The sequence below is a fragment of the Mus pahari genome, chromosome 14 (assembly GCF_900095145.1).
Source record: "Mus pahari chromosome 14, PAHARI_EIJ_v1.1, whole genome shotgun sequence".
NCBI lineage: Eukaryota > Metazoa > Chordata > Mammalia > Rodentia > Muridae > Mus > Mus pahari.
This window is the reverse complement of record NC_034603.1, coordinates 68,272,936-68,290,664: the sequence shown is the minus strand read 5'-3', so window position 1 is coordinate 68,290,664 and position 17,729 is coordinate 68,272,936. Positions and strand designations below refer to the sequence as shown.

Sequence of the window (17,729 nt, the reverse complement as noted above, 5' to 3'; positions counted from 1 at the left end):
GTGTGTGTGTGAGTGTGTGTCAGTGTGTCTGTGTATCTGTGTGTCTGTCCTCACTGCTCTCCAACTCAGCTTTTGAGACAGTGTCACAGAACTTGGAGTTCACCAATTTTGCTAAACTGGCTGGCCAGCTAGCCCCGGGGATCTTCCTGTCTTTGCCTTTCCGGGGCACGGACTGATTACAGGAGCGTCCCTCCTGTCTGGCTTTTATGCGGCTGCTGGGGACTGAAACTCAGATCCTGGTGTCTGCACAGTGTTTCTCAACTCTGAGCCTCTCCCCTCTTAGGAGCAGAGAGGCTCAGTTAGGGTGGGGCGGGGGAACACACAGCTGGGGGGGGGATTCCTTTCTTATTCCCAGTAGTCCTGTCAAGAAGTTCTAGTATCTTTTCCTCCAGAAGTCAAACTTGTGGGTGTGATGGTACACATCTCTCAACCCAGTTCGGGGAGACAGACCATCTGAGTTTGCTCCCCAGAACCCACGTGGTGGAAGGAGCGAAACCTAGTCCTAAAATTAACCTCTGCCCTCCACACGTATGCCACGGGGCACCACTGCCCTCCACATGTGTGCCACGGGGCCAGGCACCCCTCCCCCAAAGTAATTTAAAATATAAAAATAAAATAAAACCCTAAAGTATAAAGGCTAACTGGGGCTTTGTTGGTTTGTGAGCGATGAGGGTTCATCAGGCATTCCCCTGGAAATCTTCCTTCTGTTTCTAATGTGCCGGTGGGGAAGGGTTCCATGTTCCAAAGTGCATATGTGCACATGAATTTTAGAATGTTGTTCTGCCTTCGAGGAACCTGAGCAGGGGGCAGGAGCCAGGGAATGGGTGGTTTTGGTGCAGCTTTGGGTGATGTATCCATCAGAGCTGTCTCCAGTCATCCACGAGTCTTCCCGCTCTGAGACTGAAATGGCCATTCTGTTTCAGAGGAGCCGCGTTATCAAATGACTCTTAGGCAGCTGGGAGGTTTGCTATTTTTGTTTGGTTACAGGATGTGTACGCGTACGTTGTTTTGGTTTGCTTTCTTGCTTGTCTTTGTGAAACTGAGTTTGCTGAGAAAAACAAAACCGTGCTGATGTTTTGAACTCAGCCTAAAGTTGATGATGCTCAAGGGCTGTCGAGATAACTCAGCAGGTAAAAGGCACTTGCTGATGGTGCATGCAGACCTGAGCTTCATCCCCGAAGAGAACTAACTCCCACAAAGCTGCCCTCTGACCTCCACATGTGTGCTACATGCCCTCACACACACACACATACACACACACACACATCATGAGTATACACAGTCATGGAAATAATAATGCTATAGAAGTCGATGTTTGAACCGTGAGATCTAGTTATAAGTGAAGAATTGCTTCTCTCCAGAGATTTTTTTTCCCCCTCTGTTGATTTAGTTTGGAGAGCTAATACAGGGAAGGCTGTGATTTTCAGCAAGGCAGTGAGAGGTGTCCTCTCTAAACTGCCAGGCTCTGAGATAGCTGCTGTCTCAAGCAGGTATAAAGACCTGACCAGAGCTTCGGGGCCCACAGCAGAGCGGCTGGCATGCATGTGGTCCTGAGCCCTGCCTTCTCTATCCCTCAGCCAACCTCCCCCTTGGAGCATCTGTTTTTTGTTTTGCTTTAGAGATGGGGTCCCAGCGTGGCAAGCTCACCTTGAACTTGGGAGCTTTTATGATTGTCCTGCCTCTGCCTCCCAAGTCCTGGGATTATAGGCACGTGTCCATAATGTGGACCTACTTTGCTGATCCTAGCAATCTTTTTAGATGCTTAGTACTGAAAGAATCCTCTGAAGAGATGGATAGAACTTCTGTGTCACTTTGAATGTGGCCTCGTACCTAAGCCAAATTTGTCAGTCATTAAAATGTCAAGTAAAGTACTCATCAGCTTGTACTGCAGGGTGAACTTTAAGCTGCTCTTTATTTTAGTGCAGTGCCAAAGTCAGTTCATTGTAATGTTGAAAACATTTTGATGCAAGTTAGTAAATATCATTTATTCCTCCATATAAAATGAGGGGTGGGGCTGGAGAGATGGCCCATCTGGTGAAGGCTCCTGCTCCCAACCTTGTCACCCTGAGTCCAATTGCCAGAACCTGCCTGGTAAAAAAGGATAAAAATGTCTTCCTCAAGCTGTCAGCCAACCTCCACGTGGGAACATGGACATTGGCATGTGCCCTCCCTAAATACATTCAAACAATGTAACAAAATAATGATGAGGGATTATTTTCATAAATGGGGGAAACACCTTCTCCCAAATATATAATCAGGACATAATTTAGAATCTCGAATCATTTCATTAAAGGTGGAAATTTAAGAGCGTACATGCATGTTGTCAGGGTCCAAGGTAACCAATTTTTTTTTTTTTTTTTTTTTTGCTTTAAAGTTTATTATGTCGATTCTGGACAACAATGCTGAATCAAGAAACAAGTGGTCATTTTCAAATGTTTCACTCATTTTTTTGTTATATGCATTTTTACATTTTTTTTTTTTGTTACCTGTTACATTTGTTGTGTTAGTAGTGTTTGATCTCTATTTTATTCCCTGGGAAGAAGAAACCGCCTGCCACCTGTCCTGGTCCCTCTGTGTGCGGGTCCTTGAGTCTTACGGAATTTTACTCCGTGCTTGGTAGAGATTAATCTGCAGATCCTCTTTGAAAGAGGATCTGGCTTGGATTTGTCAAGTTTTCCCGCAAGTAAAACTGCATCATTGGGAAGAGCTGGACCGGTTCTACACCACCGTGCTGTCCCTGCCTGACCCCGACTTGTTTGGCACATAAAGTTGATCGGCTTTTGCCAGCGGTGGACAGATGTCCTGACTTGATCAGAAATTGCTTGCACACGTTTGCAGCTTCCCCCAAGTCAGTAATCCCTGTTGAGGGGATTATTTTTTGACAAGAGTTTCAGAACTATTTTTCAAATCCTGGTTTGGATACACAACTTCCAAGCTTTTCATATGCGATACTAGAGTCCAAGTTTGGGGGATGCACGTCTGCTGTGGTCATCGCTTGTGTGTGTGTTGGGATCTTTGTAACTGAGCCTGGCAGGTAACGTGAGCCCAGTAAATGTGCTTTTGTAAGAGGTTTGCTCCAATTCTGTCTGTTAATGGCAAGCAGACCTTCATCTCTGAATACTGCCATGGACTGACAGTGGAACACCTGGATTCCATTGATCCCCTTCAGCCTCAGCTTGGCTGGTGTAGCCAGAGAGCACCAACTCTCAGGAAGACAAGCCTTTGTCTAGAAACTTAAGAGGCAGGAAAGCACTTGGCTTCCTTTGGATTTCAGTGTTAAAGATGGGAGGAGTGTCTTGTTTTAAAAATTGCAACAACACGTAATAAAATTTTTTTGTTTTGGGCAGGCACAGGGAGACTGTGTTCTGTACTGAGTATGAAACCCAAGTCCTCACAGGTGCCAAGCTGGCCGTCACCAAGCTTCTACATCCCCAGCCCTGACTTTAACCATTTTCAAGTGTACAGTTCAGTGGCACTAAGGACACACATCTTGTGCAATCTCTGTCATCCAAAACAAAAATTGCTCGTTAAAGAATAACTCTCCCTCTGCCCCTCACCCCAGCCACCACCCGTCTCCTGTGTGCATGATCTGGACTCTTCCGTGTACCTCACCTCACGTAAGCGGACTCACACAGTAATTGTCCCTGTGTCCCTGCCAGCCTCTCTCTCCCTCCCTCCTCGGAGACCTGGCAACCCTCTCCTCCCTGGTAATCTTGTTCCTGCTTTGTGCCCAGGCCTAGGCAGAGATGCATGCCCAGTAAGAATACAGAGGCAAGTTAATGCAGCCATTTGTGGCAGGCGTACCACTAGGGGGGTATTAAACCTTTGAAGCTGTGATGCCTAATCAGGATGTCTGATGGCTTATCTCCTCCAAGTCTTGCTGATAAGCCTGCACCGACAGTAATATTGGAGATTAGCCTTTCTCCATGTTTCATAAAACAAATCGTTCTTCTTTAAACTCGATTATGGACTGGAAAATTACTGGTACATCGACGTAATTGCTTATACAGATATTTAGCATTCTGCACACAAGGGGCCTCTGTGACAGAAGAGGCTTTGATGGCGGCCCCACTGTGAAGTCACGGTGAGGCCTGAAGTCGAGCCTATGTTGGTTGTTTCTCTGCAGCCCCATTCTCACTACATTGTCTTTCTTCTCTCCCTTCCCCTTCACTACCCCTCCCCTCCTTTCCCTTCTCTCCTTCTCTTTATCCTTCTTGTTCATTCTAAGTTTTTGGTGTGGTTGGTACAAAAGCACCCTGATCTCTGCGTCCAAATAGAAATGAGCCAGTCCCAGCTGTCTTCCAGCCCACCTTTCAGGAGAGATGCAGAGTCCAGAGTGTGAAAGCGAAGGCCGGGATGTCTGTAGTGTTCTTAGAGCTATAACAAGGAGGGGAGGAGATGGCCTTGGAGAATGATTTGAAAAGTTATCTGTGTGCCAAGTGCACTCAGGGATGGAGGTAGGGGAGGATCAGAAGTTCAAGATCAGCCTTCACAACATAGCAAGTTCAAAGCCACCCTGTGCAACATGGGACCCTGACTCAAAAAAGTTTTGTTTTATTTTGTTTTGTTTTAATCTGAATTTAATTTTCAAATAGAATCTTGTTTTCTTTGGTGCTGGGCATGGAGCCCAGGGTCCTGTGCTCTCCTACCACTAAGCTACATCTCAGTTCTGAACTCTGTGTGTGTGTGTGTGTGTTTGTGTGTGTGTGTGTGTGTGTGTGTGGTGTGTGCGTGTGTATACAAGTGCATGTGTGTGTGCCTGTGTGGAAGGCATAGATGATCAATCTCAGTTGTTTTCCAGGAGTTGTCCACCTTCTTTTCCTTCTTCTGTGTTCCTGTGTGTGTGTGTGTGTGTGTACACATATATGCATGTATATGTGTATGTAAAGATGGGAGGTTATTGTCAAGCACCATCCTTGATTGTTCGTCCACCTTAATCCTTGAGACAGGGTCTCTCACTGAACCCAGAGTTTGAAGATGCTGCTAGTCTTACTGGCTAGTTCGCCCTGGGTTATCTCCATCTCCCAAGGCTAGAATTACAGATGGCCCCTATGCGTCGTCTGGACATGTATGTGGGCTCTGGGGATATGGACTCAAATCCTCTCTTCTGTGTGGCCAACACTAACCATTGGGCAAGCTCCCAGATTGTTTATCGAGACGAGGTCCCTTACTGGCTAGAAAGCCTCGGTCCATGGCTGGCATTCTAAGCATGGCTTTTTGTATGGGCGCTATATGGGTGCTGGGAATCAAACTCAGGTCCCTGTGCATGTTCAGAAGGAAGCTGTCTCTCCAGTCCCTGACTGTGAACTATATTTTCCCCCAGATTTATTTAATTTTGTGTGTCTAAATGGCTTTTGTCTGCAGGTGTGTATGTGTGCCTGGTCAGAAGAGGGCATGGGATCCCCAGAACTGGAGTTAAGACAGTTGTGATCTCTTATGTGAGTGCTGAGAATTGAACCCGGGTCCTCTGCAAGAGCAACAAGTGCTCTAAAACCACTGAGCTATCTGTTCAGCCCCAGGCTCTGCGGTCTTCAATCAGAGCTCTGAACATAAGCTGTGCCGTGGTGCTTTCTTCCCTGTGTCCTCCGTTCATTTACTGGACCCATACTGCCTGCCTTGGCCCTGTTCTCAGCCTGTCAAACGTAAGGCCAACAGTTCAGTCCAGAACCATAAATGTTTCAGCTGAAGTCAATGGGATGTGCCTTTAGAGATCCATTTTTATGGTGTTTTCAAACACAGGTGCTAAGGTACCCGAGATAGAGCACCCGACAGTGAACACTCAGCCATACTCAGGTCATCCTGGAACGGTGAAAAAATCGCATTGAGGAGCTCAGTGGCACTGGTAATCTGGGAGCATCCTCCCACCCTTCCTGTTTAAAGAGGAACTGGCATCTATAGCCGTTACCGCCCCACCCCCACTTCTCCCAGATTTAGATTTTGTGTGTGTGTGTGTGTGTGTGTGTGTGTGTGTGTGTGTGTGTAAAGTTTACCAGCCACAAATAGGTTCTGTTCCCCCACTCCTTGTTATAGGGCCTTTTTTTCTGTTCAATATGCTTTTATTGGCACCTCCTCTGGTGTTCTTTACAGCAGTAGCTAATTAGTGACAGCTTTTAAGCAAGCAGCTTGTCATTTTTGGCAGGGACAGGGGACATCCATAGCTAAGTTTACCATGCTCCATGGAAATACATCTAGAATCTAAAAAGCATCTATAGTCAAAGGTGGCCGCACCTACTGAAATATCTCGAGTTGGCATGGTATGCTGAGATGGAGGACTCTCTGGGGGAAGGGGAGGGGATGATAACACGGGTTCCGTGTGTGACAGGCGTCACTGTGAGGCCTGAGTCATCCTCAAACCTTCATCTGCATTGGGGTTGTCACACCTCTTCATATTGTTTTGGCAATGGTAATAAATCTCTCTGGGTGGCATTTAGTGGCAAGTATGGTGACCGAGGGAGTGTGCTGTTGCTGTTGGCAAATGCCCTGCCTACCATTTATGCTCAGCTTCTTTCTCGCCGTGTCATTAAAGGAAACAGTTTCATTTGCTTGGAGATGAAGGGAATTTTCTTGAGGCTTCAAGCTCAGCTCAGCGTTCTCGCAAACCCATGTCATTCTTTTCCTCTGGAGTCGCGGCCGTGAGGTGTTAGCTCAATTTTCCAAACTCGTCACGATGTTTACGGATGGTTCATCTATTGATTAACGCTAACGATGAGTCAAAACCTCCGTCACAGTTTCTATAAAATGTGATTCACTCCCATTACTCCTCTAATAAGGATACAAATAATGTGTTAAAAATAACACATTGAAAAAAATAATTGGACTACCAGCTATTCCTCCCAATTTGGTTCCCTTTGTAACTTGGAGATCCGCTGAAATGATATATAATACCCAATTACCAAATACCTACCATGTACCAAGCGAAGTGAGGGGTAAGCAGGAACTCTAGAGAGGTGGTGCAGTCTGTCTTTTCAAAATGAGGTGCTCAAAATGATGAAAGACACAGCATTGTTGGGGTCCCATTTCTCACTGAGGCGTGAAAGAGTACAAGGAACATCTTTCTTAGGAGCTTGGGATTGTCACATGTCCTTGTTCTCAGTTCCCCCCTTTGCCATGTCATGCATAAGGAAAAATCCAGAAGTTGTCTTCCATTATCTGCTACTTTATAGCATGGCTTGGTGAACTCTAAGGATTCTTGGCACTCAACTCATACTCAAAGCACACCAAGATAGCAACATAGTTACTTCTTCTACCATCAGTATTTAGCTGCACAGGAACTTATTCCTTCTCTTTGGTTTCAGGTGCAGCAGCTTTAGATAAATGGAAGCTAAATTATTGCTATTGTGTGAACAGTTTCCCAGGCGATGCCCAGCTTCAGCTCCCCAAACCGCCAGGCTTATCCTGATGCCTGGGTTGTTTTCTCATTGGTGTGAGTGATTGTCCCTTTATGAAAACCAGAGCTGAGCACGACCTGGGATTAGTGTTGGCGATGAACAGCAGCACAGCTGACAGGCATCAGAACTCACCTCACTGCCCATTTTGACCCAGGAGCTGTGAAGACCGAGGTATTAACCTCACCAGAGAGCTGCCCTCTCACAGGATGGTCCTCCTTTTGTTTACCTTCACAACTCCAAGCTTTTAGCTGACTTTTGATTGGTTCAGAAAGATGAAGATGCACCAAACCCTCCTCTGGCTCTCTCCAGTTGTACTTTAGGGCTCCAGAAAGACCTGATTTAAAGCTTTCTTTTGGGTTGGGTCTCTTTGGAAGTTGCACTCTGGGATAATTTATTCTATACCTTTTACTCTAAAGCAGCCTAGAGACAAAGGTATGCTTCAGAAAGAACTACTTTGGCTAAATGAGGATTTTTTTTTTTAACTTTAAAAAATAGTGTGTGTGCATGCACGCGTGCGTGCACATGCTCGAGCATGTATACATGCATGTGTGGATGTCAAAGAACAACTGTAAGAGTCAGTTTCCTGTTTCCACCATGTGGGGCCCAGGAATCAAACTCGGGTTGTCAGGCGTGATGGCTCGACTGCCCTTAACTAAGTGAGGATTTTTAATGAGCAAAGATGTGAGGCTGGGCGCATGTTCTCAGAAGGTCTGAGGCCTCTTAGGGAATCTGAGAACTAACTCTTAAGCCTAACTCTTAAGCCTGTTGCCTCACCTGTAGCATAGTGACACTATTAGAGACACTGCGGGTGTTCTTGAGACTTATTGAGGACACATGCAGCGCGCACAGGTGTATGTGTGACATGTGGCAATAGCTCCTTGGTATTTTTCATTCCTTCTGCTCCTAGAACCACTGTTTCTCCTGCTAGCTTTCTCCCCTGCGTGCCACCCCCCTGCTGCTGTAAAGCAGAGGCAAAGAGGAGTGGAAAGTAAGTCGCTTGCTTTGTGTCGACATGAAACAGTTTCTAGTGTGCAGCTTAATTTAGCCTATGTAACAAGTTTTTCACCCCAGGAGCTCTCAGTTGTCTTCATCTCGTGCTGGGTGTTCTGAGCCTGGGGTTAAGCACTCCATCATCAAAGCCCAGCTTCTGTGAGGACTGCTATCTCTGTTGCCACCACAACCTGAGAGAGAGTAGTTAGAAACCACACGGAGCTGATGGCATGCCATGTGAGCTTCTCAGAGGGACTTGTCAAGTGTTCTTTTCTTTTCCTCTCTCTCTCTCTCTCTCTCTCTCTCTCTCTCTCTCTCTCTCTCTCTCTCTCTCTCTGTGTGTGTGTGTGTGTGTGTGTGTGTGTGTNTGTGTGTGTGTGTGTGTGTGTGTGTGTGTGTGTGAGAGAGAGAGAGAGAGAGAGAGAGAGAGAGAGTGGAGGTCAGAAGACAACTGTGTGTCATTCTTTTTTTGTTTGACAGGGTCTCTCCCAGGCCTGGAAGCTCCTCAAATAGGCTATATTATCTAGTTAGCAACCATGTGTCCACCTCCTGTCTTCCCATTGCTGGAATTAAAAACACTCATCGCTATGGGGTCTAGGGATTTGAACACAGATTCTCACACTTCCCAGACAAGTTCTTTACCAACTGAGCTATCTCCCCAGTCTAGCCCATCAACATTTTCTTGCAAGACATATGTAGACATTTAAAACCTTCATTTTTCTTCCTTCTCGTTTGCACTGGGAAGGATCTTATGTTGCTGCCTCTAGGAGAAGCGAATGCAGACTCTCCTATAGTTTGGTGCACTTTTAATTTACAGAAGTCTGTGCCAGAATACAATGCTATTGGGGCGGGGCACTAAAATCTTCAGCGTCATTTTAAGCATTTGGAATTACTATCTGAAAAAGACCTTACTTGTCTTTTTGCTCATCGTTTTAGTGGTCTTTTCTCCATGTCTAATCTCAGAAGTTGTGTGCGCGTTCTCTGTGGTCTCTGGGGTTTTAGCATTGAGTGCATGCTGGCCATCATGGATGGCTGGGCTTTTGTTTGTTTGTTTTCTCTTAGTTTTTAAAACAATTTATTGATTTTATTTTATGTGCATTGGTATTTTACCTGCCTTTATGTCTGAGTGAGGGTGTCAGATACCCCGAAACTGGAGTTATAGGCAGTTGTGAGCTGCTATGTGGGTGCTGGGAATTAAACCCAGGTCCTCTGGAATAGTAACTAGTGCTCTTAACAGCTGAACCATCTCTCCAGCCCCATGTTTTGCCTTCAGTGTGAGAAAAGTCTGACATTTTAATTTTGTCAATCACCTAGAGATTTTTAAATGTCACTCTTATCACCAGATTACTATCATATTTTTAGATAGAGACTTCTGGTTTATTCATGTAAACTATAGGAGTGGGGAGGCCAGCATGATGGCTCAGTGGGTAAAGGTGCTTGCCACCAAACTGATTGCCAGGACCCAAACGGTGAATGGAGAGAAGAGCAGAGAACAGACTCTGTCCTCTAACTCCCACACGTATGCCATGGCCACATGCACCACACACAAAACATACAAAATAAATAAACAATCAAACTCTAAGATGGTTCCTGCCCTTCCCCCACCTCCTCCCAAGTATGGTCTCACTTTGAAGCTGGCAGTTCTTAATGGTGCCCTTGCCGTTTAGAAAGCATAAGGCTTTATGATCTAACCTCTTTCAACTTCAGCCGAGACCCTTCAGTGGCAGAGATTGTGGGTCCCCATTTGCTTGTTTTTCTTGGGAGCTTTACTGGAAACAAAATGTGATTGCGTACCAGCTGCAGAGGGGAAGTTGGCGAGAACTCACAGCTTTCTGTTTGGTCTGTCTGAAGCAGCTGACCTTTTGGAAGGAAATCGCTGCTCTTTGCTTCTTCCTGTAACATCGCAGCCAGTGAGCAGTGAACGAGTGTAGACAGAGTTCTGCCTCTAGCCTGGCTGCCCAAGCCCAAGCCCAAGCCGTTAGAAGCAGGAGCCCCTGCACAGCGCCTGGTCACGGAGCTGAGCTGGGTTTAGATGTGTTTGTTGCTGCGTAGTGAAGGAAGATCTGTCTCCAGAAAAGCAATTTAGGCAAAAGGGATTCTGTTTGATGGCAGAGACCCAGTGCTAGAAAGGTAGTGAAGGTGGACAGCTTACAGTCTCAACTCGTTTCGTCGCAGATGTCCTCGTAACGACGTTGATTCTTCCACCTGGATAACCTTTTGGGTTTTTTTTTTTTTCCTGTAACCATTTTTTTTTTTTCTGACAAGAAAACATTTTAATTTTCTAAGCAAGAAGCATTTTTCAAATACCATGTCTGTGACCCAAAGTAAAGATGGATGATAATTCATGTAAATGTGTGCAGCACAGCAACCTGAACCTGCACGCGATTCGGGCTCTGTAGGTAGGTGTGCTTCTCCACTGTATTCTCCGTCTGCTTCCTAGATTGACTGTTGGTGGCATAGACTGTCGAATGAGAGAGAATGGACATAAGTGATATAGGATGTGCTCTTGTAGTGCTAACACTTAGACTGAGGCAGGAGGACAGCCTGGACTATGTAGTTACTTCCAGCCCAGCCTGGATTACATATAGGTTCTTGGTGCAAAGTTGCTATGAACTAAGAAAACCTGTTCCTGCCAGTTCCATCAGCCTTTGAGTAGGAGCTAAGTCAGGAGCTATCAGCTGAGGTTTTCTGTTACCTCATCTCGTCCTGACAGCTTTCCAGAGGCCTTGACTTGTTCTTTACTATCCATGGCTGTCATGCCATCCAGATGTGGGCAGGTGTGTGATTCATGTGCTAGAAGTGTGACGTGTGTGTGTGTGTGTGTGTGTGCGTGTGAAGGAATAGTGCTGTTCTGAATGGTTTTCTGTGTTTCTCATTCTGTCTACAATTGCTGTAAGTTCTTTGGTCATGCCAAGGGTGAAAGGGAGCTGACAGGACTATAAATAGACATCGGTTCTACGTTCATCTTAGCTGTTAGTAATCTTGACCCACTACTTGAAAACATATTAAGTTGCTAAGTATCTGAAAGTGATAGGCTCACATTCCTTTAAAGAAATATTATGACTAAAGTTCTAGTATGTCATGTCCTACTTAAGTCAAGGATGTCAGTCTGTAAGGCAGTGTTGAGAAATCCTATCTTCCTGTGTCTGTAAAAACAAAACAAAAAAAAACCTAATAAATTGTGTGTGTGTGCGCACGCGCATGCGCGCACATGGTTATATGTGCACATGCATGAGTGGGAGGCCAGAAAGTGCTGGATCCCTCTGAAATAGAATGACCGGTATTTGCCCAGCTTGTTACGTGGGGTCTGGGATCTGAACTCTGGTCCTCACTGCTACACGCCAAACTCTTTTAACCACTGAACCCCTTTTGCTAGCCCCTTTTCTGTGTTTTTTGAGTCTTTGCCATGGGGACTCACTATATGGCTCAGACTGGACTTGAACTTGGGGTCCAGTCACCTGAGACTTCCAAGTGCTGCTATTACAGCCTGTGCTAGCCTATCTGACTCTTCTGTCTTTGTGCATCCATTTAAACTTGGTGTCCACGGGATGCTCATCAACAGAGTGTCGTTTGTTACTAATATTATATCTCAAAGTGTTATATTTTAAAAAGCTTATTTAGTTTGTGATATGGGGATGGGAATCAAGCCTATGGCCTCACTCATGCAAAGACCACATTCCTAAGTGTTCCAAGTTTTAGACACAATTTAATAACTGCAAAAAAAAAATCAGAATACTGTTGCCTAATGTAACAGGTGCTCACACACTAGACCTTTCTCAGATTTTTCTTCAGTAGCCTTTTATGCATTCTCTTCTTCAAAACACTTTTGCTACATTCTTTTCTTAATCCTCAAAGACATGTTGACATGGCGTTTGTATTTCAGCGTGGTTGCTTCTCTATGTGACTTAGATGGCTCTGTGTCATTCCACAGGTTAAAACGCGATAGCTTTCCCATTCCCCCATTTCATGTTATTTCCAGTCTCTCCCATGATGTTTCATACTGTTTAGCTAGTGGTTGTCCTTAAGAGCTGACCTAGAACAAAACACGCTTCAAAGCAAATTTTCCCTAAGTGGAAACAGAACCGTAATCCTCAACGGGAAGAGAGAGGCCATGAATTTTAACGAAGAAAATATTGAGAACATGTTTCTTATTTTCTGTAACACAGATGCCATTATTTATGGGCTCCAGCAAATGCTTGCAGCCATCTGGAAAATGGTACAGTGGTAATCCTCCTCTGATGGCTGTTCAAGTTGCTTGTTAGGCCTGGACTCAGGGATGGTAATGCACGGGCAAGGATGCTGGCATCCTCCTGCCCACAACACACAGTCAGAGAAGTCCAGACCTTCAGTGCCGCACAGAACCAGTTCCAGAAGAGACACCAGTTGCTAGTTTAGTGTTCTTGTTTTCCTCTTTTGGAACGTTTGCTCTTTATTCTGATTTTGAAAATAAGTAAGTTATTGTCCCGGGAAGTTGGAAGAACAGAACAGTGCGCCCCAGGCAGACTTCACCAACTGTGAACCGTTGCCATATCTGCGTTATCACTCCCCCGCACACCACGCTTCCCTTCTTTTGAAGGTGAAGATGAAGACTTCATGACCCCTTCGCCTCAGAGGCTGGAGTACATGCACGGAGAACTAGGGCATCTCCTAGCACAGCCTCAACACGTGTCACTCTCAAGAAATTCAGCGCTGACTCGAGGGCTGGGAACGTGCCCTCAATGGATAGTAAAGCAGTTGCCTAGCATGTACAAGACCTCAGCACGGCATAGTGTGGTAGTCCATACCTATAGTCCCAGCACTCAGGAGGTAGAGGCAGAAGAATCAGAAGTTCAAGGTCATCCTGTGCTATACAGCCAATACAAGGCCACCCAAGGCACAATAATACCAGATATATAGGCCATATTTAACTTAATTATCTCAATAATGTCTTCAAATGTGTTTCTGCTTAAAAACAAAGAAACAAAGATTTACTGGTGTGTGTGTGTGTGTGTGAGGACAACCTGCAGGGGCTGGTTCTTTCACCACGTGGCTCCCGGGGATTGAATTCAGGTCATCAGGGCTTGGCCACAAGCGTGTTACCTGCTGAGCCATCTCTCGACCCCGTGATTCTGCTTTTAGTGTGCTCTTGACAGTTATATCTCTGTAAGCAGGTCTCTCGGGTTTTTTTTTTTTTCCTAAACCAATTCTTCTTTGTTCAGTTTTTGTTGTTGTTGTTGTTTGCTTTGCCACTCCTTAGAGCTAGCAGTTTGGATTTGGGGGAATTTGTCCCATTCTTGTTTCTTTTCCTTCAGGTGTATGGTGCAGTTACCGTTGTTATCCCCTATCTCCAGCAGAACAGCCGCCAACGCTGCGTTCTGTCATCCGTGTGGCGGGGGGCCGTGCTTATGGTCTCTGTGCTTCCAGGGTGTGTGAGCTGCAGGGGCGGGCGCTGCTGCTTGTCTCTTCACGATTCCTCGTGATTCATCTTAGCATGTCAAGTCTGAAAATGTAGAGTGCCACTCTGCCCGCCCTAGGGTTGGGGTTGCCCAGCCCCTCTGTTAGAGGGGCGTCCACCCGATTCACCTACTCATGTACCTTTTCCTTTCTTTTTTTGTTTTCGAGGTCCAGGGAATTGAGAGCAGGGCCTTGTGCCTTCTAGGCCAGATCTCTACCAGTGGGCTGGGTCTCCAACTCCTTTTCATTCTGTGACTAGTAAGAAGCGTGCAAGGGCAAGAACATCCTGTTTCCAGAGACTGGAGTTATCTATGGCTTTTGCAGCTTGGATGCTCCTTGTCTGAGTGTGTGTGTGTGTGTGTGTGTGTGTGTGTGTGTGTGTATCTGTGTGTATATCTCTGTGTGTGTCTCTGTATGTGCTTCTGAGTGCGCGTGTGTATGTGCACATGTGTATAGAGGCCAGAGGTCAATTTTGGGTGCCTTTCTCAATTGCTTTACGGCAGCAGTTCTCAACCTCTCTGGGGTCTGAACCACCCTTTCACCAAAGCCCACGAGAAAACACAGATATTCGTATTACGACGCCTAACAGTAGCAAAACTACAGTTATGAAAGCAACGAAAATAGTTTTATGGTTGGGGGCTCACCACAACATGAGGAACCGTATTAAGGGTCACGGTGTTAGGAAGGTCGAGACTGGGTACCTCAGTGAGCCTGGAGCTTGCCCACTGAGCTGTGGTGGCCAGCAAGCTTCAGGGATCCTCCTGAATCCTCCCAGAACGGGGAGCACAGTGCCCACTGTTTAACATGGATCCTGGGAATTGAACTCAGATCCTAAAGACAGCACAGTGAGTGCTTTGCCAACCAGGAGCTGTCACCCCAGCCTGCCTGCTTTATTTTTGAGGGAGTGTGTATTTTAATATAAACGTGATTGTATTTAGGTGAGAAGTTTAAATATGCGAGAACCCATTGATGTATGCTTACTCTCTGCACGCAGCAAGTAGCCACCCCACACTCCCACACCCCCCCTTTACCTCCTGTCCTGTCCCTCTGTTCATTACCCCTCTTCTTCCCAAAGCAACACACGGTGGGTGACTGGGCTGTGACGTGAAGATTTATGATTGTCTTCCCAGAATATTATTATCTGTGTTGCCCGGGAAATTTTTTCCTTTTTTTGTTTCTTTGTGGGCCACTTTCACTCCTGTTCCCTTCTCATGGGCTTATGGTTTTTGGTTTTTGCTTTTTTTTTTCTCCCCTGAAAGAGAATCTCCTTTCTGGTTGCTTATAAGCTAGTGGTTAGGTTGTTTTGTTTTGTTTTGTTTTTTAAAGGGCAGATGGTGCTGGTATTGACCTACTTTTAGATGTGGTCATTTACTCTAACCTTGCTCGGTCAGGCCAGTATGAACACAGTCTTAATCTTCTAACACTGCATTTCATATTTTCTGTCTGTCAAAGTCCTTGTATTTGGTGACCACTCAACACAGTAATGATGTTGACATTGACAGCGAGACCATCCACATGACCTGGCCCCTTATCCCCTTCCCAGGATCCCTCGGTTCTCAGCGGGTGCCGGAAGGTTTAACCATTTGCAGTGCTGGCACTGCGCCTGGAACTTTTCAGATCAGAACCAATGTTTATCCATTGAGTCCATCTGCCAACTGTCCCTAGCCTTTGCTAAAAACCAGAGTCTCCCAACCCTGGGTTTCTCCTCTCTCTTTAAATTATTAAGTGTGACAACGTGTGCACAAGCACAGAGGGTGATATGACAGCTCACCACAGGTTCTCAGAACATGGGCAGCGCTGGGCAATGGCAACAGGACACAGCACAGTCAGGACCTGTTGGCCCTGAGAGATGGGGCATGCTTGTGGAGGTCAGAGGACAGCTAATGGATGTTTGCTCTTCATTCCACTATGGGTTTCAGGGGTCAAACTCAGGTCATCAGTCTTGAATGACAAGTGCTTTTACCTGAGAGCCATTTCCCTGGCCCCATCAACATTCTAAGATGTCCAGAATTCAGTCTCCCGGGCGTTGTAGACCATTACCACTGTCCAGCCCTAATGCCTTTTCCTCGCTTCCTCACTTCCCCAAAAGTTCAACCTCACTCTTTTCTGGGGCTCTGAATTTGCCTATTATGGAATCACAGTATAGTTCAGTAAGCTTGTCCTCCCCAGTTTTCAGGGTTCTCCTTCTGAGTTGGGGGGACGGAACTCACAGTGCCCCTGCCCCACCCTTCCATAGGTTCTTGTCTGTAAAGTCCTTGCATCAGCGAAATTAAGAAATTGGAGTATCTGGGACTGGAGAGATGTGTTTAGCACTGACTGCTCTTCCACAGATCCTGAGTTCAAATCCCAGCCACCACAGGGAGGTTCATAGCCATCTATAATGTGCTCTATACATAAAAAGGGAGGGAAGGAAGGGAGGGAGGGAGGGAAGGAGGGAGGAGGAGGAAGAAAGGAAGGGAGGGCTAGCAGAATGACTCAATGGATGATGGCGATCGCCAGCAAGCCTGACGACCTAAGTTCGATCCCCAGCACAACACACAGTAGAACAAACCCCTACAAGTTATTCTCTAACTGCCAAAGGCATGCCGTGGTGTGCGCACACACGTGCATATGCATGCACACACAAATGCAATAAAAAATAAGAAAAGAAAAAGAATACCTTATTCTTAAAGGTAGTTAACTTTTATCCTGTGGAACATTAGGTAAACAGAAGGATAGCAAGAGCTGGTCATCAGTCAGAGAACTGCCTTTGGGAAAGCTTGTTGGTTGGGTTAAGATGAGGTGGGGAGAAGGAAGTCCTCTGTGTAAGTGTGAAAGAGTCGTTGGCTCTTCTCAGGGGCTGACTACACTCAGGTACTGTGTTGCATACTTACACATAGTAACCCACGAACCCTACACACACAGAGACCTAATATTATTCTCCCCGTTTAGTAAGTTTGAAGCCTGAGGCACAGAGAAGATAAGAGGGCAGCTTTTCTGGAAAACTGTAAGTAATTGAGCTCATCATGGTCTTCAGAACATTAATCTCATTTTCTACCATACCTGGCATGCACAAGGCCCTGGGTTCGAGCTCTGCTGCCACACAAAAAAGAAGAACTCAGCAATTATAGAAACTCCAAATGGTAAAAACTAATCTGGCAAACCGTGGCTCTCTGTGAGTGTTTTAAACCCTCATTTCTCCTCAAGCCAGAATTTGTTCAGTCCATTGGCAGAATTTCGCTGGAAGCTTCCAGCAAGAGAGCCTGCTTTTGGCCAGGGAAGTTACAGCGAAACAGTCTCTGGTGTTCTGAAAAGCTTCAGAGTAATGGCTTTGTTTGCAAACGCTTCTGTTTTGGGCTGGGCGTGTGCCTCAGTTGGTAGAGTTCTCGACTAACAGGCACAAATTGACCCCCAGTACAGGAGTAACAGAACACACCTATAATCTCAGTACACAGGAGGCGGAGCAGGGGGAGCTGGCGTTGAACTACATAATGAGTCCAGAGCCAGAGGCAAGCCTGGGCTACCCAGAGCTGACCTAAATATATTTGTTAAAGAAAATGTTTCTGATAGAATGTTAGCTATTGATACAAAATAACATCTGTCACCTTTGGTTTCCAATAAGCCTGTGATGTTGAGGTTTTTATAAACAGGTACTTCTGGCCCTTTATTTAACTTTCTCCACCCTTGGATAGGGCTAGGTGTTCTGGGTCAACATAGGTGCTGGGTGTATTTAGCCAGTATAGCTCTGTGTCCAGGCTGAGCTGTTGTAGCTTGCCCTGGCAGGCTGTGAACTCCACAAGTGTGACTGCACAGAGCTCGGCTGACTGTCAACACTGTCCTAAAAATACGATGGTGAATCCATTTCCCAATGTTTAGAGTGGGCCCCTGTGATGATTTACCAGAGATACAAACCACTTCCCTTGTCAGAATGTCACGAAC

At 45.9% G+C, this 17,729-nt stretch overlaps 1 protein-coding gene across 3 annotated transcripts in view; it reads left to right on the top strand.

Moving 5' to 3' along the window:
• The window catches only part of Stat5b (signal transducer and activator of transcription 5B), a 69,738-nt gene that overhangs the window by 18,219 nt on the left and 33,790 nt on the right, over window positions 1-17,729 (top strand). The window contains exon 1 of one of the 3 annotated variants that reach the window (XM_021211483.2): window positions 10,245-10,777. The exons of the other annotated variants lie outside the window; for them this stretch is intronic. The gene's annotated coding sequence lies outside the window, so the exon portion shown is untranslated. Of the gene's footprint in view, window positions 1-10,244; window positions 10,778-17,729 lie in introns of those variants that run through there. 3 annotated transcript variants of the gene reach the window in all.